The sequence below is a fragment of the Procambarus clarkii genome, chromosome 61, assembly GCF_040958095.1.
Source record: "Procambarus clarkii isolate CNS0578487 chromosome 61, FALCON_Pclarkii_2.0, whole genome shotgun sequence".
NCBI lineage: Eukaryota > Metazoa > Arthropoda > Malacostraca > Decapoda > Cambaridae > Procambarus > Procambarus clarkii.
This window is the reverse complement of record NC_091210.1, coordinates 689,457-713,377: the sequence shown is the minus strand read 5'-3', so window position 1 is coordinate 713,377 and position 23,921 is coordinate 689,457.

Here is a 23,921-nt window from a genome sequence, read left to right as displayed (position 1 = left end):
CAAAGAACTAAGTCTACTACAATAACAATCTTGACGTTCCTTAAAGTTTGTAAGTGACACATTAAAGACAGCTATTCACAGCCAAGTGTAGCAAAGACTCCTGTCTAAAGACCTCCTCTCAGTTATAACAACAAACTTCTGTCTGTTGATGCTTCGGGCTGATAATGAACAAACTGAACATTACGGAGTGTTGATTTAAGCCGCATCTTGCAATAACACTTGCAGCACCCTGCAATTAGATTATAATGACATCAAAGCAAGGCAAGGCAGGTTCACGAGACACTACTCCGGTAACCCCTTCATCTGTTACGTTAACCCTTTCAGCAGCACCCTGAAATAAAGTTACAATGCAATCAAAGCAATGACAGGCAAGTGTCCGGAAATCACAAGTTACTTTAACAGAGTCGTCGTTTGACGTTTCTGCGTGGTGGTTGGTGGTTGGAGGTGTGGAGCGCCCACTGGCCAGGGCTCCGGCTGGCGATATGGCGATGACAGGTGGTAGCCGTGTTCAACGGCTACCACCGTTGAACCACCGTAGAACCACTACAGGATTACAGAGGGGAACGGAGATACCCACAAGACTGGAATACAAATTATCAACAAGCACACAGGTACTACACCACACAACACCCGTCCTACTACCAAAACTGGACGAATCACTTCCAAAACAACACACCCTGGACGCAAACACAGTGGCCTCCTTACCAGAGCCTCAGATATTAACACCAAGTAAGGCTTCCAGCACTACCACTAACACGATAACATCATTTATATTTGCCAACATCCAGGGTATAAAAACACGCAAATCCAACAAAGTTCACTTTATAGATGGTCTCCTTCATGAGGCAAATGCAGTGTTTGCAGCCCTACTACCATGATGGTGAAATATGGATCTCAGAGTACAATCTTTTCAGATGTGATAGGATACACCGGCTTCAGGGTGGGGTCAGCCTCTACATCAAAGACACACTCATCTGTACTGAGCTGCTAAATACCTCAAATGATATGGTGGAAGTGCTGATAATCAAAATAGAGATTCTAAATGTAGTTATTGTCCTTGTATATAAGTCACCGGAGGCAAACCCTCAGCAGTTTAAAGACCAACTAATGAAAATAGAACACTGCTTGGAAAACCTCACAAATCCAGCTCCGAACATCATCCTGCTTGGGGACTTCAACCTACGGCACCTGAAATGGAAGCACCTGGCTAATAAAGTAATATCAGAAAGAATACCAGGAAGTAGCCTAAATGAACAGGTACATGCAAATGACCTGCTACGAATGTGCGACAGGTTTGCCTTAAACCAGCAAATAGTAGAACCAACTAGGCAGGAGAACACGCTGGACCTCATTTTCACTAATAATGATGATTTGATCAGGAACATAATGATTACAAATACTTGTTACTCAGATCACAACTTAATTGAAGTTATGACAACTATGGGGAGTAGACCTTCAAAACCAGTCCAGATTCCCGGTGGAGGAGATTTCAGCAAATTCAACTTCAATAATAAACAGATAAACTGGGAGCAAATAAACCAGGACTTCACAGAAATAAACTGGGAAGAACAGCTAGAAAATGCAAACCTGAATCAGTGCCTGGAAAAAATAAGCTCAGTAGCACTAGAAATATGTTTAAACCGCATACCCCTAAGAAAAAAGAGGAAGAGATGTAGATTGGAACGGGAACGTCGTTCCCTATATAGGCGAAGAAAACGAATCGCAGAACAACTTGAGAGTCGCACCCTATCTCAAGAACGGCGAAGAAGGTTAGGTAGAGAAATAGAAACAATTGAACGCAAGCTACAAGAATCATACAAAATCCAGGAGAGGCAAAGAGAGCAAAAGGCCATCAGTGAAATAGAGAGAAATCCGAAATATTTTTTCTCCTATGCAAAATCAAGATCAAAAACCACATCTAGTATCGGGCCCCTGCGAAAGGGAGATGGAACTTTCACCGATGACAACAAAGAAATGAGCGAGCTACTGAGGAAGCAGTACAACTCTATTTTCAGCGAGCCATTAAACACACTAAAGATTGGTAATCCAAATGAATTTTTCATGGATATGATACCAACATCAAATCATATATCAGACGTCACCCTATTCCCACTGGATTTTGAAGAAGCCATAAACAATATGTCTATGCACTCTGCACCAGGCCCGGATTCTTGGAACTCCATATTCATCAAGAACTGTAAAAACCACTATCGCAGGCTCTCCACATTCTGTGGAGACAAAGCCTAGATACTGGCGTTATTCCTGATATACTAAAAACAGCAGAGATAGCACCACTTCATAAAGGAGGAAATAAGGTAGAGGCAAAAAATTACAGACCGATAGCACTAACATCGCACATCATAAAAATTTTTGAGAGAGTACTAAGAAGTAAGATCACAAAATACATGGAATCACAGCATCTCCATAACCCCGGAAAACATAGTTTCAGAACAGGGTGCTCTTGCCTGTCGCAGTTGCTGGACCACTATGATATTGCATTAGATGCTATGGAAGACAAACAAAACGCTGATTTAATTTACAGAGATTTCGCAAAAGCTTTTGATAAATGTGACCATGGTGTTATTGCACATAAAATGCGTTCAAAAGGAATTAACGGAAAAATAGGCAGATGGATCTACAATTTCCAGACCAACAGAACCCAATGTGTAATAGTCAACAAAATAAAATCCAGCCCATCAACCGTGAAGAGCTCAGTCCCCCAGGGTGCTGTGCTTGCTCCAGTACTTTTTCTCATCCTCATATCGGACATAGACAAGAACACAACCTATAGCACTGTATCATCCTTTGCAGATGACACTAGGATCTTCATGAGAGTAGGCAACATAGAGGACACGGCAAACCTCCAGTCAGATGTAGATCAGGTCTTTCTATGGGCTACAGAAAATAATATGGTGTTTAACGAAGATAAGTTCCAGCTCATGCGCTATGGAAAAAACGAAAATATAAAAACGGAAACCACGTACAAAACTCAGACAAATCATAACAGAAAATGCTGACCTGGAGAAATTGCTGACCTGAGAGCGTGCAGAGATCCTTTACTGTTAAAATCCACTCAGTAAAACATCTTAGCTATTGGGACCGACTAAAGAGCCTAAATCTGTACTCCCTTGAGCGCCGGCAGGAGAGGTACATAATAATTTACACATGGAAAATATTAGAGGGGCTGGTCCCAAACCTACACACAGAAATAACATCACATGAGACCAAGAGGCATGGCAGGATGTGCAGAATACCCCTGTTGAAAAGCAGAGGTGCGACAGGTACTCTGAGAGAGAACTCTTTCAACATCAGAGGCCTGAGACTGTTCAACACGCTTCCACTACGCATAAGGGGCATAACTGGCCGACCCCTCACAGTGTTCAAGAGAGAACTGGATAAGCACCTCCAAAGGATACCTGATCAACCAGGCTGTGACTCATACGTCAGGCTGCGAGCAGCCGCGTCCAACAGCCTGGTTGATCAGTCCAGCAACCAGGAGGCCTGGTCGACGACCGGGCCACGGGGACGCTAAGCCCCGGAAGCACCTCAAGGTAACCTCAAGGTAAGGTAACGGGTGAAAACTGTCCAGCTGGGTTTTTCTGGTGCTGTGTACTGGCCCATTGTGGAGATTGCTCTCCTGGATGTGCTCCGTGTCGACGTCTCTGACCTCCTGGGGTCGAAAAGATCTCGCCTACCCGTGTGGCGGTGTCATTTGCCATGTCGCTTATTTATCAGGTGTTTGTGGCCCGCTGGGATGCACGCTCACTTCCTCTTCCTGCTTCGTTGTGACTGTGGAGATCTCGGATCCCTGGGGGCCCTTGACTTTTGTGAGTGTTCATGGGGTGCCGGTGACCTTTCCCGAGGCGGAGCTCATGTCAGTGTTTACGCGGTTTGGTGCGGTGGTGAAGCACCGGTTCACCACTTTAAGTGCGGGCCGGTTGAAAGGGTGCCTTTCCCTGAAAGGGAAAGGGTGTCTGGGTGCCCGTACGCTCGTTATGTGGGTCACGAGCCCTATTCCTTCCAGGGGTTTCATTTCATGGGCTCTCTCTGTGAGTGTTTTATCAGGGCCAAACACGCACCTGTTTTCGGTGTGGTGCTGAGGGCCACGTGGCGGCCAGCTGTGACGCTCCTCGTGCTGAGGCCCATTCCGTTTTCCTGGAGTATGACTTTCCCCTGCTTGTCTGTGCATGGGGAGTCCTCGGCGGATCTTCGCTCTGTGTAGGTGCCTGGTGTGGTTCCTGCGGCGGTTCCCGCTGTTGCTACGTCTACCCCTGATCTATCTGCCCCACTGGGACCTAGGGGCGCCTGCTTCGGACCTTCGACGTTCGGTGGATGCGGAGGTGTATCCGAGTCCGGTTGCTTCAGTGATGGCATTGGATGGTACTGTGGGGGTGGTGCCTGCATCTCCTGCAGAAGGGCATGTGCTTCCCGGGGCTGTCGAAGTGGTGATGTGTGATACTCCGCCCCCGCCCTCTGCCTCGTCGCCTCTCGTAGTTTCCTCGTTTACGCGTGCCTCTTCTCCTCTGCCAGGTCCGTCCCCCTCGTTGGATCCTTCATGTGTGCTGGTGTCTACCCAACCGTCTGCTGTGTCTCTTCCTTCTCCGAATCCGGTCTCCTTGGTTGATGGTGGCTTGCTGCACCGTGTCGTTGAGGCTGCCGTTCTGCGTGGTCGGCAGGGGCCGCCTGCCGATGGTTCTTCTTGGGCACTGCTTGCAGAGGGTGACGGTTCCGACGATCAACAACCAATTTCTAAGCGCCGTCGTTCGGCTCAAGATGCCTCGCCGCGCCGGACGTGGGCTGAGGAGCGTGACGCTATGGATGATGATGCTTTGAGCGACGTAGTGCTGCCTCCTGTGGTGCCTTCTGTGTTGGACGCTGTGCCCCCTGCTGGTGGCTCTCCTCAGTGGGCGGTTGCCCCTAGTGACCGCGACCTCGTCGTGGTGTTCTTGAAGGATATGCGACGGAGGGTCTCTGCTCCTGTTCCGACTGGTGGCCACAGTGGGGCGCCTGCGGAGCCGCCGTCCGCGGGGCTCGGTGTGAGGCCTGGCGTTGAATGAAGCACGCGCCCTGGTGGACGGCCCGATATGCGGCCCGCTCTGCAGCCTGGTGTGCTTCCGGGTATGCGGCCCTGTGATCGGCTGCCTAGGGGAAAACCCTTCCCTGTCGTCCTCTCGTCCGGAGAGGTGGTCGACAGATCTGGTAAAACTCTGTTTGTGTGTTGAGTCTGATGGCCGGGTTCGTCCTGTTCCCTGGTACCCTTCTACCATCTGGGTTCTGCGGACGCGGTGTTTCATTATTGGCGTGCCAGATTTGATGCCTCGGCCTAATGCGACTCCTGGACGTCCGCTTTCTGATTCGGCCCAACTTATTTGGGATGCTTACTGCTTACGATTTCTGGCTCGGGAGTACCCGGAGAAGTATGAGTGATCTGTGTGGTTGGTTTCTGTCTGTGTTGTGCATGTTGTTTCCCTATTGCTTGCGTGCACACACACTTGTCTGTGCGTGTGTGTGGTGTGGGTTCCTGGCTCTTGCGTGGTCTGTTTTGATGTATTTGCGATTTGTTTGGTGCTTTGCCTTTGTTCCGTATGGGTGTTGGTGCTGTGGTTTTGTGCGGTTGTGGGTTTGATGTTCTTTCTTTCATGTCTTTGTGCTCACCCCGTGTGTTGGTGTGCCGGGCGTATTGGTATGGGGTGGTGTGGTTGTATATGTTGCTGTTGCCTGTGTTTGTCGCATGTGTGTGTGATTATATCTTTGTGCTTGTAATTGTTTTTTTCTTTGTATATATTTTATGTTATTTATGTTTTTATGTACAATTTTTGGATTTCCTGTTTATTTGTTGTTGGTGTCCTCATTTGTGTCCGGTTCTGCCCCTCTGTGTGTGGGGTCGGGCTGCCCATGATTGTGTTTTAATGTTGTTGTAATTTTTGTGTATTTTTTCTTGTACGTTTTTGTTATTGTCCTTATGACATTTATTTGTTGTGTATAGTATGCATTCTCTGTCCCATGCTGTCTGTGGGTTTCTTTGCTTGTGTCCTGTGTGTTTTCCTGTGCCCTCTTGTATGTATTTTATGTCTGGTGTTTGTTTTGTTTCATGTATAAGCCCAATGGTTTGTTTAAAAAAAAAAGTTTCTTTAACACTCGTCTCTAAAGACGAACAACCAAAACAAGTGCCTAATCAATTACACTAATTGATCTCTGTGATTAATTACATTAATTGAACTGTCAGCTGGACAGTCAGCTACAGGTAATCTATGTTAATCACACATTTGTCTTCCCCAGACAAGTAAAAGTATCAACATGATAACTCGCTAACTATTAATTACACAAACACTTCACATAAAGCATCTAGTGAGTAATTGCCTTAAATGCTGTTAAATGAACGAGTTAATCAAAATGAGTTTCAGCACGACACTTCTGCCACCCTCTCGGCAGTCTTCCCCTACAAGTCTATGTCAATACACTTGGATGTGGTTAATTACCCTTAATTAACCAAAACAATTAATTAACTGTCCCATAGACAGATAATTAATACTGACAAATTACGTTACTCTCAACACTTTCAAAACAGTTCTCATCAAACACTGAGAATTCACTTTGGTGGTGTTAATTACCCTTGTTTACTTGAGCTATTAATTAGCTATCATACAGAGAGGCAATTAATCTAGAACATGTTATGTTAATCTCTTAATCTCTATAACTTCGCCCACGACCGTAAGTCAAAACACTGTAAGATGTTAACTATCCTAATTAACTTGAGTCATTATTTAGCTGTAGCACGGACAGATAACTCCTACTGAGCGCATACGGTGACTCAAACACCGTCGCCCCTCGACAGTCCCTCACCACTGTGTGAATACACTAAGATGATGGTAATTATCCTTAATTAGCTTGAGTGATCAATTAGCTGTTCGGCGAACATATAATGGATCCTGAATGAACTAAGCTAATCTCAATAATATTATCAACACAACAGTTCCCTCATCCAAGCAATGTACATTCCCTTGGTTATGTTAATTAACCTAATCAAAACTCATTGAATCCTTAATTGCAAATTAAAGATTACACCAAAGCCTTGTTGCATCGACAAGCAACACAGCGCACTGTACACCTCTCATAAATATATAATAATTATAATTATTACAGCCCAAAACACTTACAGCATCCTACAATTACGAACTATGTGGTATCACTTAGATGATGTTAAATGATTTTAATACCTTGAGTATTTTTTGTTATTTATAAAAGAAACACCACACACATAAAAGCAAAACATAAAAGTAACAAAAGACAAAGACAAACAAGTATAACAACATAATACAAAGAATAGAAATAATGAAAATCAAGTAACATGAAACATAAACCCTGGAATCTCACACAGGTACTTAATAATAACACAAAGCAGCATAAAAACTAAGGCACAAAACGCTGTACAAGGAAACAAGAAAATGTTAACTATACAAAAATTATACACAAAAAGAAATATGAAGGAAAACACACGGAAAAATAAAAACATAATAACAAAAAACAGAAAAAAGAAAAACAGTACACAAACATATAACAATAAACATGGAACATTGAAGAGGGAAAAGGACAGGAACAACAAAAACATAAAAACAGGACAACAAACAGAATATCCAAAAGCAGAATGGTAAGGAAACAAAACAAAGCATACAAACACAAAACCGGAACACACAGGTACCGGGAGTCGGAATAAACAGACTCGGGACAAGAAGCGTACCACAAGTAAGCCAGGGGGAAATACATGATTTAATAAATAAGAAAGCACAGAACCACACACACACCACAACACTGGAACGAGCAGGAACCGGAAAAACTGGCCACATACACACACCTAAGCCCCCAAACAAAAAACACCAGAAAATGCAGGAACCGGGAACAAACATCGAAATAACACATACACGCATTGACCCAACCCATCACCACACCCATCAACGAAATGGGTCGAACCAAACAAGCAGTAAAACGTACATACAACAAAGAACAAATACAAAAATATAGAAGTACAGGTAGGACAGATATCAAACACAAGTGCTACACATATTTATCTGGGAAGACCTGCGCCGGAAAGCGCAAACAGTAAGCCTCCCAAGCCAGCAGTTCGCCATCGGACACCGGAACATTCGAATATTCATAAGAGTCAGGCATGTACTTCGGTACGTCTTAAACAAAAGCCTGTGCCCGCGGCCCCCAGACGGTAGATGAGCACAACGAGAGCGGACGCACCCACTCATCCACAGCGATTTTCAAGAACTGAGAGCTACTGATCACTTCCCTGGACGCTGAGATCACATTGCAAGGGCCCGCACGAGGTGGCCCGCCACCAGGAGGCGCACCGGGGCGCACACTGGGTAACGCACCGGTACATGCACTAGGTTCCGACCGACCACGGGGGCGGGCCCTACACACCACCATCCCGTCACGCACACCACCTTCTGAACGCACCGGCACACCAGCTGAGGAACCAGGTAACAGCACCGGGTTAGCAGGCGGCAGGGAGAACCTCCCCACCCACACCATCACTAGGTCCTATGGTCCTATGCCACCAACGGGGGAAAATCCTCTTCTCGGAATAAATTAACAGGTACAGCTGCGACCCCAGTGCAATCACTGTCTTGGCTGCCCTGCATAAAAGGCCCGCATAGTGTACCCCATCAAGGTAACTGTAGAAGGAATAGGAGACTTGAGCCGCAAGGTGGGAGTCCGAGTCCCGCACGAGACCCCACGCAACCTGCCTGGAGAGATGGAGTTCATTTGAAGGGAAACCACCGCCCCAAACTGGCCAAAATACCTCGGGAACTTGAAAGGCACACTATGCAGCGCCACATAAGTCACAGCGCAACAGCGGTCCGAAATAGTGATGGTACCACCGTCTCCAGGGAGTGTAAATGTCTGCCCGTCATAGCTCGCCATGAAGGCCCGATAAACTGCCGCGGAGCGAAACTTCGTAAGTGCCCGGTGGGTCGTTAACAACTGGAGTCCGTACACTTCGGCTACACAAACTCGTAGCATATCCAGCAATACAATCTCAAGTGCAGGGTACGATGGACGACCAGAAAATTCAAGACCAATGGTCTCGGTCCTGCAAACAGGGGGTAGGGGGGTCCCCATGTCGCCAACACTCCAAACAGCGCCCTCCCATACACAACATCAGAGAACGACTGCCAACTTGAGTAATTTCGTTACCCAGACAATTACTCCAGAATAAATTACATTAATCTCAACAGAGCTGTCACTCTCTCAACAACTGGTGTTAATTACCTTAATTAATTTTAGTGATTAATTAACTGTCCCACAGGCGTATTATTAATCAAGAACGAATTCTTGTGTTCTTACATTAAGTCAACACAGCTGTCACCCTCTCGACAACTGGCATTGATTACTCTTAATTAACTTGAGGTCTTAATTTACTGTTAAACAGACAGCAAATTAATACAGAACGTATTTCATTAACTCATCACAAAGTCACCCTCTCAACAGCTATTGTCAAAAGATTGCGAATCCCCCTTGGTGAAGTTAAATACTCTCATTAACTCTCCATGAATCGTTAATTGATCAATTAAAGATTCCACAAAGTCCTTGTCTCGCAAACAAGCAAAACAGTCAATAAGTACTTTGGTTACACAGCACAGTAAATATAATTACATATATAATCACTGACCCTAAAACACACAACACATTATAATGATAATCCCACATATCAATAAATCACACACCACAATTAACAATCACACATGTTGATTACTACACAGTAATTAGAATCAAACACAATAATAACAGACAGGGTATCGCACAGATCACCCCTTACCTCGGCTTGCGGGATTACTAGTATTCTCCTGAAATGAGATGCGTACATGATACATATAATGATTATAAATCATACAATATAAAGCCACCATGGAAATCTCTCCTCTTCATACACAGTAGTCTCTCCTTAACCTGGAGTGTATATACCCTGTGTTATCATACACACCTAACAACCTCGTCACTGCAATGATCTCCCAATTTACTGTGATCGTTCTTAACCCAGGTATGTATCTCGCGGCAGCGATTCCGTTTACCTACAGGCGATTAGGGATAACACGTTAGCCAGATCCCTGACTGAAAAATCTGTTCCCGAAACTTAAGCACAATATATAGATATTGAGTACTCACGTTAAACCTGTCTTCTCATTAACACTCATCCTCACATTCAGACCTGTAGTTGTAGTTCATCCAGACTTCCTCCACGTGGTTTGGACGACCACAGAGGATGACCCCTTGCTTGCACAAGCGGTGCACGATGATGAACACGGATGACGCGACCCCAGGGTCGCGTTCATGCGGCTCGCATGAACACACACACACACACACACACACACACACACACACACACACACACACACACACACACACACACACACACACACACACACACACACACACACATGGGTACTGAAAGAGTGTGCAGAGGCACTTTGCTTGCCACTCTCCATAGTGTATAGTAAGTCACTGGAGACGGGAGACCCCAGAAATATGGAAGACGGCGAATGTGGTCCCAATATACAAAAAGGGCGACAGGCAAGAGGCACTGAACTACAGGCCAGTGTCCTTGACTTGTATACCATGCAAGGTGATGGAGACGATCGTGAGAAAAAACCTGGTAACACATCTGGAGAGAAGGGACTTCGTGACAAATCGCCAACATGGGTTCAGGGAGGGTTAATCTTGCCTTACAGGCTTGATAGAATTTTACGATCAGGTGACAAAGATTAAGCAAGAAAGAGAGGGCTGGGCGGACTGCATTTTCTTGGATTGTCGGAAAGCCTTTGACACAGTACCGCATAAGAGGCTGGTACATAAGCTGGAGAGACAGGCAGGTGTAGCTGGAAAGGTGCTCCAGTGGATAAGGGAGTATCTAAGCAATAGGAAGCAGAGAGTTACGGTGAGGGGTGAGACCTCCGATTGGCGTGAAGTCACCAGTGGAGTCCCACAGGGCTCTGTACTCGGTCCTATCTTGTTTCTGATATATGTAAATGATCTCCCGGAGGGTATCGATTCATTTCTCTCAATGTTTGCGGACGATGCTAAAATTATGAGAAGGATTAAAACAGAAGAGGACTGTTTGAGGCTTCAAGAAGACCTAGACAAGCTGAAGGAATGGTCGAATAAATGGTTGTTAGAGTTTAACCCACCAAATGTAATGTAATGAAGATAGGTGTAGGGAGCAGGAGGCCAGATACAAGGTATCATCTGGGAGAGGAAATTCTTCAGGAGTCAGACAAGGAAAAAGACTTGGGGGTTGATATCATGCCAGACCTGTCTCCTGCAGCACATATCAAGCAGATAACATCAGCGGCATATGCCAGGCTGGCCAACATATGAACGACATTCAGAAACTTGTGTAAAGAATCATTCAGAACTTTGTATACCACATATGTCAGGCCAATCCTGGAGTATGCAGCCCCAGCATGGAGTCCATACCTAGTCAAGGATAAGACTAAACTGGAAAAGGTTTGCCACCAGACTAGTACCCGAGCTGAGAGGTATGAGCTACGAGGAGAGACTACGGGAATTAAACCTCACTTCGCTGGAAGACAAAAGAGTTAGGGGGGACATGATCACCACATTCAAGACTCTGAAGGGAATTGATAGGGTAGATTAAGATAGTCTATTTAACACAAGGGAAACACGCACAAGGGGACACAGGTGGAAACTGAGTGCCCAAATGAGCCACAGAGATATTAGAAAGAACTTTTTTAGTGTCAGAGTGGTTGACAAATGGAATGCATTAGGGGGTGATGTGTTGGAGGCTGGCTCCATACACAGTTTCAAGTGTAGATATGATAGAGCCCAGTAGGCTCAGGAATCTGTACACCTGTCGATTGACGGTTGAGAGGCGGGACCAAAGAGCCAGAGCTCAACCCCCGCAAACACAACTAGGTGAGTAACTAGGTGAGTACACACACAAAGAAGAGAAGCAGAAGGGCAATATGAAAACGACATAGCAAGCAAGGCTAAGACCCAACCCAAATTGTTGCACAGCCACATCAGGAGAAAGACAACAGTGAAGGAACAGGTAATGAAACTGAGGATGAGGATAGGGGCACACAGATTCACTACAGATGACAAAGAAGTGTGCGAGGAACTCAATATGAAATTCCAGGAAGTCTTCACATTAGAGCAAGGAGAAGTTCCACAGATAAGAGAAGGAATAATTAACCAGGCACCACTAGAGGAATTTGAGATTACCAGTGGAGATGTAAGGAAGCTTTTGCTAGAGTTGGATGTTACAAAGGCTATAAGCCCAGATGGAATATCACCATAGATACTAAAGGAAAGAGCAGAAGCACTGTGCCTGCCACTCTCCATGGTGTATAACAAATCACTGTTAACAGGTGCACTGCCAAAAATCTGGAAGGCGGCAAACGTGGTCCCGATATACAAGAAGGGGGATACACAGGAGATACTGAACTACAGGCCAGTGTCCCTAACTTGCATACCATGCAAGCTAATGGAGAAAATTGTGCGAAAAAAGCTAGTCGAACATATGGAGCGAAGGAACTTTGTGTGTCAATACCAACATGCTTTCAGGGATGGCAAGTCATGCCTCACAGAATTATTTGAATTCTACGATCAGGCAACAAGAAAAAGGCAAGAAGAGAGGGGTGGGCAGACTGCATATTTTTGGATTGCCAGAAACCCTTTGACACAGTGTCACAAGAGAGACTAGTGCAAAAGCTGGAGGTGCAGGCTGGAGTGAAAGGGAAGGTACTCCATTGGATAAGGAAGTACCTAAGTAACAGAAGGCAGCGAGTCACTGTGCGGGGAGAGGTATCAGATTGGCGAGACGTTACCAGTGGGGTACCGCAGGTTTCAGTCCTTGGACCCATACTGTTTCTTTTAATCCAGGTACCCATACTGTTTCTATATATGTAAATGATCTTCCAGATGGTATAGAATTCTTCCTCTTATTGTTTGCTGATGATGCCAAAATTATGAGGAGGATTAAAAGGAGGAAGACAGCATGAGACTACAAGATGACCTTAACAGACTGCATGAATGGTCCAACAAATGTCTACTAAAGTTCAACCTGAGTAAATGTAAGATAATGAAACTAGGCAGTGGAAACAGGAGGCCAGACACAGGATACAGAATAGGAGATAAAATCCTTCATGAAACGGATCTAGGAGTTGATATCACACCAACCCTGTCTCCTGAAGCCCACATCAAAAAAATAACATCTGCGGAGTATGCGAGGCTGGCTAACATCAGAACTGCCTTCAGGAACCTGTGTAAGGAATCATTCAGAACCTTGTATACCACATATGTAAGACCAATCCTGGAGTATGCGGCCCTAGCATGGAGCCCGTACCTTGTCAAGCACAAGGCGAAGCTTGAAAAAGTTCAGAGATATGCCACTAGGCTAGTCCCAGAACGAAGAGGCATGAGTTACGAAGAAAGGCTGCGAGAAATGCACTTCACGGCACTAGAAGACAGAAGAGTAAGGGGAGACATGATCACTACCTACAAAATTCTCAGAGGAATTGACAGGGTAGATAAAGATAAACTGTTTAACACGGGTGGTACGCGAACAAGGGGACACAGGTGGAAACTGAGAACCCAAATGAGCCACAGGGACGTTAGAAAGAACTTTTTCAATGTCAGAGTAGTTAACAGGTGGAATGCATTAGGCAGTGATGTGGTGGAGGCTGACTCCATACACAGTTTCAAATGTAGATATGATAGAGCCCAGTAGGCTCAGGAATCTGTACATTAGTTGATTGACAGTTGAGAGGCGGGACCAAAGAGCCAGAGCTCAACTCCCCCCGCAGGCGCAATTAGGTGAGTACACACACGAGTGGGATGGCTCGTACAATGGTGTGGTGGATTGCGGGTGACGAAATGGATGGCAAGTGCAGACTAGTTGCACCTGCTAGACCGCATGGTTGAGACACTCTCATAAATAGCAAAATACCGACTCGCCGCGACTCTTGACCCGGCCAGACGGATTCGCAGTTACGGCATGATAACGGATGTTTTGTTTAATGGTCGCTATAGACCGTGCTGATAGCATGTCTCTCCAACACAACGACCTCAGGCAGACTTCCCTGGCGTGCTCAGGCAGATGTGGAGCACTCTGCCTTCCCTCTGTTTGACTTAACCAATCAGAGAGCAAAGCACCCACTCTTCCTAGGTATGCCGAGTGATTATATATGTAAGAGCTATCAATGAGTGCTCTTTCCCTCGTGTTATGCGTCTCTGGTGACGTGACATCACAGCACGGGAGGTCTACTTGGCTGACGTCACCGCCTTCCAGCCGTGCTGCTCCCAGCGAGAACCGTACTGACCACAACTTCCCCTCTGCGACTCACTACACATTTTACATGTAAAACATACTAAATGCTGTATCACTCTCACAGAGTAGTTACAGCTGCCTTTAGTCTCAATGGAATGGTCTGGGGCTAGGCTGTCCCTAGACACCAAACAAACTGTTTCGTGAAAGAATTACCACAAATAGGTCCCGTGCACCCCTAATGTACCTCATGTCCTAGTGTGTGCATTCCACTACACAAAAGTGCAGAATTTTACCATCAATTACCATATTTTTGTAACATTTAGTAGAACTTTATATAGTGAATATTTATTTGAATATGAATATGAAAATGTATATTAGTGTTTCATATACATTTCTAACCAACTTCAAGTTCAGGTATGTTTATTGAGACAAGAAAGAAATAAATCTCAAAGGGATAGAGTAGCTTAGGCTATTCTACCCCCACATTTCTAATCTATGCTTGAAATGTAAATCTCTCAAACAAATTTATTATCGGAGTTCACTGTAGAGTTTTCATCTAACTGGTAATATTATAAAGAGGCAAATTAAACACATTGTGTTCTAGAGAATAATGAAACGAAAATATAATTAATAATCACACTATAAACTTATCATATTGTTCCAGTTGCTTATCCTTTTTTTCTATCGTGACAAGGTGGATAGCTTCCAAGTCAACCAGACCAGTCTATGATTGGGTTGACACAACACTTGTGTCTCAACATGACTTGAGGAGTCCGGTATTGACCACAGTCGGCCACAGACAGTTGTTAGAGTGCTGCAACCTTCATGCTCATTTACAGGGCCCCGGTTTCTGCGCGGGTGCGTTGACCCGTTGTTTGGATTGACTGTTACAGTTTTCGTGATGGCCCGTGTGGGAGAGACGCGTCCTACTCTGTCGGAGATCCTGGAATTCGCAAATGTTGTTGATATGTGACGATGAGCAGTCAAAGTTCAGGAATTTTAAATATCAATTGAAGACCTTGGAATCCAGAAGCTCGGTGATGGGGTAATTGATTTTGAAATTCGTGGATGAATCATCGTTTACGAGGTTTATGGACAAAACTGAGGGTTGTGATTATTAGTTAAGGGGCGATTGTGGCTCAGTGAAGGTCGACGACCTCGGGATAGGACACAACCTATGAAGTTGTGTGTGACGCACTATTTTAAATACCTGACACTTTGTACCCCCTCCTCCTCCACACCACTATCCCCTCCTCCTCCACACCCCTACCCCCTCCTCCTCCACACCTCTACCCCCTCCTCCTCCACTGCTCTACCCCCTTCTCCTCCACACCTCTACCCTCTCCTCCTCCACACCTCTTCCCCCTCCTCCTCCACACCTCTACCCCCTCCTCATCCACACCTCTACCCTCTCCTCCTCCTCCACACCTCTACCCTCTCCTCCTCCTCCACACCTCTTCCCCCTCCTCCTCCACACCTCTTCCCCCTCCTCCTCCACACCTCTACCCCCTCCTCCTCCACACCTCAACCCTCTCCTCCTCCACACCTCTTCCCCCTCCTGCTACACACCTCTTCCCCCTCCTCCTCCACAACTCTACCCTCTCCTCCTCCACACCTCTTCCCCCTCCTCCTACACACCTCTACCCTCTCCTCCTCCACACCTCTTCCCCCTCCTCCTACACACCTCTTTAACTCCTCCTCCACACCTCTACCCTCTCCTCCTCCACACCTCTTCCCCCTCCTACACACCTCTTTCCCCTCCTCCTACACACCTCTTCCCCCTCCTCCTACACACCTCTTTCCCCTCCTCCTACACACCTCTTCCCCCTCCTACACACCTCTTGCCCCTCCTCCTACATACCTCTAACCCCTCCTCCTGTTGGAAAATTCCAACGCTAATAAACTACTATTGTATTATAATAAATCATTATCATTATATACTAACTACAGTAGTTACTAATTTTACTAACGGTCGAGTCAACATAAAATAACCATTGCATCTGCGTATTAATGCTAGAATTCTCATGAAATCGAGTAGCAACATTGCGTCAGATAATGTCCAGTTAGACACATTTATAACCAATGGATTAGAGAATTGAATGTGGTTCTCTGCAAATCATCAGTATTCCGTGTAATAATTACTTACGGATAATATAGCTCCCAATAATCTAAAACCGAGAGTTATTAACTATAATAGTTATCAAGCAGTAGTATTATCTGTTACGTGCGAATGCCATGGAGAAAATGAAATCTTCTCCATTTCTCGTTTAACACCGTGAAACGAGAATATGGTAATATTTAAATCCCTATAATTGCAACTCCATTCTCATTAACGTATTACATCCATAATTGTGCGGAAAAGAATTATTCGTGATTAATAATTTCTGTGGCGAATGCGAGAGACGGGTTGAGGGAGGCAGCGACGCCATTGTGAGAGAGAAGGCATCCCTGGCGTGAAGAGTGGCGAGACACGTGGTAGTGACTGGGGAATTTATCGGCAAGAATTACGCTGATGTTGACCAGACCACACACTAGAAATTGAAGGGACGACGACGTTTCGGTCCGTCCTGGACCATTCTCAAGTCGATTGTGAATTACGAATTACGTTGATACTCGGTCAACAGTTGATAATTACTCATCCACGTGTTCTATAGTGTCCAGCCAGTTAATAACGCGTCAACAATTGAAGCCAAGACCCGTAATTACACGTACACAGCAGTGAACGTCAGGGACTGGCTCACGCGGTACCGGCAGACCTCAGTATCCAATACGCTCACGATAAGTATAGGTTTCTCGTTTGATGCATCATCCTAGATTGTATATTTGTGAGTAGTCTGTCGTTATATAGCGAGGAGACCCAATATACAACGTGAGTACAAGTTCAGCAATTTCCTCCGTTTTCATGAATATTGAAATTAAAACGTACCCTATTCAAATGCTACTTAATTTTCTCTGATTTCAGCATGTATGCGAGGAGTCATCAAGTTGTTTCTCTTCATTCGTGTTATTCACCTCTAGTTCCTTCTCTGTGGAGATCCTGTGAACACGAGGACGAATGACGAAATGAAGTTATAGAAATCGTCTTAAAGCTCAGACCTTTTTTGTAGAAATTTATTTTATATGATTTGATTCTTATATAATTCCTGTAGAATCTTTACATTGAATAGATTATTACCAGAAATGATGATTGGTAATTCATGTGTTTGCTCTGACTGTTGCTCAGTAATTATAATCTTTAATATTCACAATTTGAGTTCTCATATTTGAATCTATAGTAGTTTAGATTTATATTATCATTTACTCAGCAATGAACTGGTGGCGAACCACACTAGTTCCTAGATGTATATGAATTTCTAGAAATACCCCCCCAATGTAGGTCTTTGAGGCTCTGACTTTAATTAATTAATAATACAGTCCCTTCATTATTTCAAGTGATTATCCTTTTAATAATTATCCATAGACACTGGTTCTCTAGTGTTATTCTAATGATCACTTTTATTAGTTTTCCCTCTTTTCTCAAAAGTGGGTGGTCCTTCGATTTATTAAATCAAATAAGTAAATAATTGAATATATGACTCAAGCCCCAGATATCCCACATTATGGTCCTTAACGAACCGGATACATACCAATTAATTATATCGGTTCTCAGAGACCATAATAACATTATAGTCCTTATCGAACCGGATACAATCCAATTAATATTATTTAATCACTAACACCAATTATGTGTTAATCATTATTGGGCTATACAAATATTTCAATTTACGGCTGTCAGCAGACTGTCCATTATAGCCTAAATTCAATCCATAATTACTGATTCACTCAAGTCAGTGAATTCATTAACATTTTAGGATCCAGTATACTAATACAAATTACTGATCCCATACTAATTAATCATTACTAACCCTGATAATATTATGTTCCACAATTAGGAAGTACATTCAGGTGTTAAATATTATTTACGACAGTAGAATACTTGCCAAACACAATTGATTCTCTTGTGTTCATTTAATTTCTTATACACATAATTTCTACCAGTATATATATATTATATAAAATTACAAAATCCAAAAACATAGCACTATTTGCACATTATTGCACCACATTTATTGTAGTTATTATGCCAACCCAACAGAGGTAGGATATTTCAGACTGACACGGTACTAAGATTTGTACAAATTTAGTCTACACCATTAGCTGCATTAATAGATAGGATTATTACCTAACTAGTACTGTTAGACAGTGCTGGTGCATTATTAATTTATGTAGTGCTGACCCGAATGGGTGGGATTAACCATTTATTGTGTACTTATATTTTATTGCATATTTCTATGTACATCTTTGAGTGTTACTGTAAGTTCACTACCCATCCAAGGCTGATTTTGAAGAGCTAAGCTAAGGAACATCTGTAGTGATACCAAGGCACCACTCAAATCTTAGTTGCTTATTATTAGGTAGGTAGCTAACCTCTAAATGAGGTAAATTACAATCAGCCTCAAGAAAATAGCAGGATGTAAATAATTATACCTGCTCTACATAAAGGAGCAAGTACCATAGCTGTCCAAGTAGCTATATAAGCCCTGTAAGGCTCAAACTTACAGCCAGAATGGCTACTCCAGAAAAAAATGGAAGAATCTTGAGAGGTCTTCAAGATCACCTGTCAAGACTACTTGTCAAATGTGACAACTATTTAGGAACTAACTCAGTTGACGTCTTCAGGCTAATAAGTTCCACAAAGGTGGCTAGCCAAAAATATGACTATGTAAAGGTTATAATCGAGTCTTATAGGAACATACTCCTTGTCAGTAATACTGACCCAGACGAATTGCGTCTGATAGAATCTGATCTTGCCGACTATGAAGATATCATTCAAGACAAGTTTGATCAATATAACAAAGTGCTTGCGACACAAAATGTTCCTGAGTGGATAGAACATTTTTTTAGTAGACCTACACCCGAGCAAGCACCCAGCTCAGATGAAATACATGAGCTACCTCAAAATGAGGAGAATCCTCTAATCAATACTGATCACTACACACTATCAACAACTGAAGTTCAACCTTCATTTTCTAACATCTCATCTAATACAACTTCACGTAATAATTTATTTACAGAGTCTGATCAATTTTCAGACAGCTCTTCTCAATGTTCCCTGGATTCTATAAATTCAATGCATGAGGTTACTGAATTAACTAGCTCCTCACAGGAACCCAGAGAAACAAGTGAAGCTGAAGATGAAACTCTTAGTGAAGCTGCAATAATCAGTGAATCTGAACCAGAAAATGATAAAGCTAAAGCTGCAACAGCAGCCGAAGCTGTAATTAAAGCTGAGGCTAAGCAAGAAGCCTTGAGCAATACAAGTAATGGTCATAATTACTCACACCAGCCGTCTAGAGTAAGTGCTAACAATGAGAAGACTGTTATAAACCTTGTACACCAATTACTAGATTTATCTCCACCAGAACAATCAGTTGACTCTTTACAAGCATTTAGTTTTCAGCTTGAGTCACTGTTAAATTCCTTCAGTAAAGAGGTGGATCACCCAACTGCTGAGTGGATGACTAAAATTATCATCCAGAGAAAATTGTCTGGTGACACACTCAATAAATTATATGTAGACCAGAATGGTAATGCCCTGTCAATGCAGGATATATTTACAGGTTTTTGCAATATAAGCAATCATTCAGCATACCAGGCACTTAATGCCTCTTCTGAATGCACCGAAACTGTACCCCCATCAGTTTCCTTACCTGGAACTCCTAAAGTGACACTGTCACCAGGTAATAAGGGTACTAATAATCAATGTAATAACAATAAGTTAAACACTGATTCATCAGTAAGGCCCAAGAGCCCCACAGGTGCTCCTAAGAGACCTAATAGTCCAAAGAGCACTCCCAAGAGCCCAGTAATTGCTCCCCAGAGTACACCAAGTACTCAGAAGAGAATAAATAACAAGCAAATGCAAGCAGCAAAACCATCACAACCTGCAGTTACTGTTTTACCTAAACCGGTAACCCCTAAACGAGCTGTAGGATGGGGAATGTGCTTGTTTTGCAATCAAAAACATTCTCTGTACAAATGTACTAATTACCCTAATAGAGACACAAGAGTCAGACGACTCAAACAGTTACACAAATGTACTAAGTGTCTCAAATCACATAATGTTAATAGCTGTGACACCCCACTGAACACCTGCAATAGGTGTAGACGGGGCAAGCATCATGCTGCACTGTGCAAATTAGTCAGGACAAATTATGTCAATCCTAGAATAGGAGGTAGAGAATCTACACCAGTACAGTGCTGCAAAGTGCAAGATATGTACAGCATAATTTCCCCAGCATATCAAGTGGATGCAACTTTGCCTACTGCCCAACTTCAAGTAAAGAACCAAGGAGCCAAGATGACCACTCGTGGATTATTTTATCAAGGATCCCAGAGAACTTTCATTACTCAGAAAGCGGCAGAGGCACTCAATTTACAATCAATCATACAGGTAAAATTTTATCTGTCAGGGTTCATGATAAATCGAGGAACCCATGAATACTCAGTAGTTCAACCGCTTGTACGACTAGGTAGTCATGTCAAGGCTATCCAAGCCATTGTTGTAGATCAAATACCTTTTGACCTAAATATTAAGGGTCTGGGGTACACAGCCCACTTCCTGCAGGAACGTGAAATTAATTTGGCTGACAACAAGTTAACGTCTGACCACCTTAACAATGTAGATGTACTAGTAAGAGCAGACTACTATTACCAGTTCATAACTGGACATGTTAAACGATTGGGCATGAATATGCTCCAATCTGCAGGTGGCTACTTACTTACCGGTAAAGTTCTGAATGTGAACAAGCCTAGGCCTGCCAACAATAATAAATTAGTCAGCAGTAAATCAATTCTCCAACAGCCAGCTAAAAGGAGTAACACAGCTGAGTAATAAACCCAGATTGAATGTAGTACAATTAGTATTCGCCGAGATGTTTCATAGCTCTCAGTGGAAAACCAGTGGTCCGTACCTAAACAAGTAAAAGTCACAGTGACCAAGCCATTGAATCCACTGCAGACCTAGAATTATTCTCGAAAAGTAATAATTGACCACACTCAGTCTCCCTAGGTAATTGATAATATTAGGCTAGAGAATCTAGCACTCCCTAGGTAATTAATAATATTAGGCTAGAGAATCTAGCACTCAATGCATCTAGCATTTCCTGAATTTAGCAATACTATGAAGTCATCAAACAACTTCTATAATTATAAATTCACTAGGACCACTGGTCCACAATACCTGCGCTTAAGGTTTGCCAAGAAAACCTTATTAATTCAATGTTTTCTGCACTAAGAGTTAGTGAAAAATACTTGCATCAATTTTTGTTTGAGCTGTTTTTCTTTCGTTTCTGCTTAATTATTGTAGGAGCGCAACACGAACAAACTTGCAAACTTACCAATACGTAAGTGAATCTACAGAGAACTAATAACCCGTGAAACGTTTAAGTTGGGAAAATGTTACAAATTATCTTTGAATAGGATTAATCGTGGCAGTAATTAAATTTCCAGCAACCTTAGGTTTCCCTTTGTTTAATGCATTATCATTAAACCATCAGCATTGTTACTTAACATGCTTAATGAGCTCAATATAGCTTACCTTTGAGTTAACGTAATATTTGCGCACTTTAATGTTCCCCATGCTAATAGGAGCACTGCTCGCCATGACAATAGAACGCTACAATGCTCCACCTCGTTAATTCGAGTTCAATATAACTCACCCTGAGTTAGCGTAACAATTGAGCCCTTTAATGTTCCTCCATGCTAATACGAGCACTGCTCGCCATGATAATTGAACGCTACAATGCTCCCCACGCTAATTCGAGCACTGCTCACCAGAGAATCTGCCTAGATTCCGTGCTTAGCTATTCTTCAACAAGGATCTTGCACTAATAACCCGAGTTGATCTTACAGCTCACCTGTGAATTAACGTAATAATTGAGTGCTTTATTGTTCCCCATGCGAATTCGAGCTCAATATTGCTCGCCATGATAATTGAATGCTACAATACTCCACCTCGTTAGTTCGAGCTCAATATAGCTCACCCTGTTAACTGTTAACGAGCTCAATATAGCTCACCCTGTTAACTGTTAACGAGCTCAATATAGCTCACCCTGTTAACTGTTAACGAGCTCAATATAGCTCACCCTGTTAACTGTTAACGAGCTCAATATAGCTCACACTGTTAATGAGCTCAATATAGCTCACTCTGTTAACGAGCTCAATATAGCTCACCCTGTTAACTGTTAACGAGCTCAATATAGCTCACTCTGTTAATGAGCTCAATATAGCTCACAAGGTTAACGAGCTCAATATAGCTCAACCTGTTAACGAGCTCAATTCAGCTCCCAATGTTAATTTGAGTATATTTTTGCTCACAATTTAGCTAGAGTAACTCCACTAAGAATTAGTGAGTTATAACAATTAGCTTAGTCCTCTACTTAGGTAGGTTAGAAATTTAAACCATTTATTTAGGTAGGTTTAGGGACTTTAGTTAGTGTCAACTGGGTACTAGCCTAGTCTGTACTCACAATTAATTACAGTTGACTATACTTAAAGAGACTGATTTAAAAAACTCAATTTTCATTTAAAGGTTGAGGATGTATTAATGAGTTTACGGTGTCAAGCCTATGAGCTGCAATTTAATTAGCTCATAAGTCAGAATGACTTGGCTACTAAGCTCACTGTCAACTCAGGATCTTCCTTGATTTTAATGAACAAACCTTTTCAGTTCTCTAATATTACACTATTTTAGCTAGTTAGCAACTTAGTTATACCATCAGTCAGAATGACTACTGCACGGAAGTGCATATTAAATCAAATTTCCTCATTTGATTTTGGGGTGATCATGATGCTGCGTGATGTTATTGTCTAGTAACTCAATAGTTACAAGTCACAGCGACCCTAGACAGTGACCTTACTGTAGTGTCAAAGTCTCCTTGATCTTGAATGACCCAATAATACTTTACTGTATAATAATGTAGAATACAACTTATACAATAATGTTATCAGTTCTTAGGAACTTTTTCTGAGTTTATCTACAAATCAGTAACTACGTAATACACCATTACATGTCACTGCGACCCTAGTTGTTGAGTTTATTGTAAGCTTTAGAGGGTTCTTGATTACAGATAACTTAATCATCTAATTTTTCAATGTTTATTCCATGTTTCATTCAACATGAGTTCCTTTACAAGACTTAAAGTTCTTGTATGTCCTTGACAATTACGGGACATCCGTTATGTGTGTACTAATGTTCTAACATACTAACATTAATACTAACTTTGGGATAGGTACGTCAGTACTCAACATTCCACTGCGACCCGAGAATTCTCCCCCCGGAGTTATGTTGGAAATTTCCAACACTAATAAACTACTATTGTATTATAATAAATCATTATCATTATATACTAACTACAGTAGTTACTAATTTTACTAACAGTCGTGTCAACATAAATTAACCATTGCATCTGCATATTAATGCTAGAATTCTCATGAAATCGAGTAGCAACATTGCATCAGATAATGTCCAGTTAGACACATTTATTACCAATGGATTAGAGAATTGAATGTGGTTCTCTAAAAC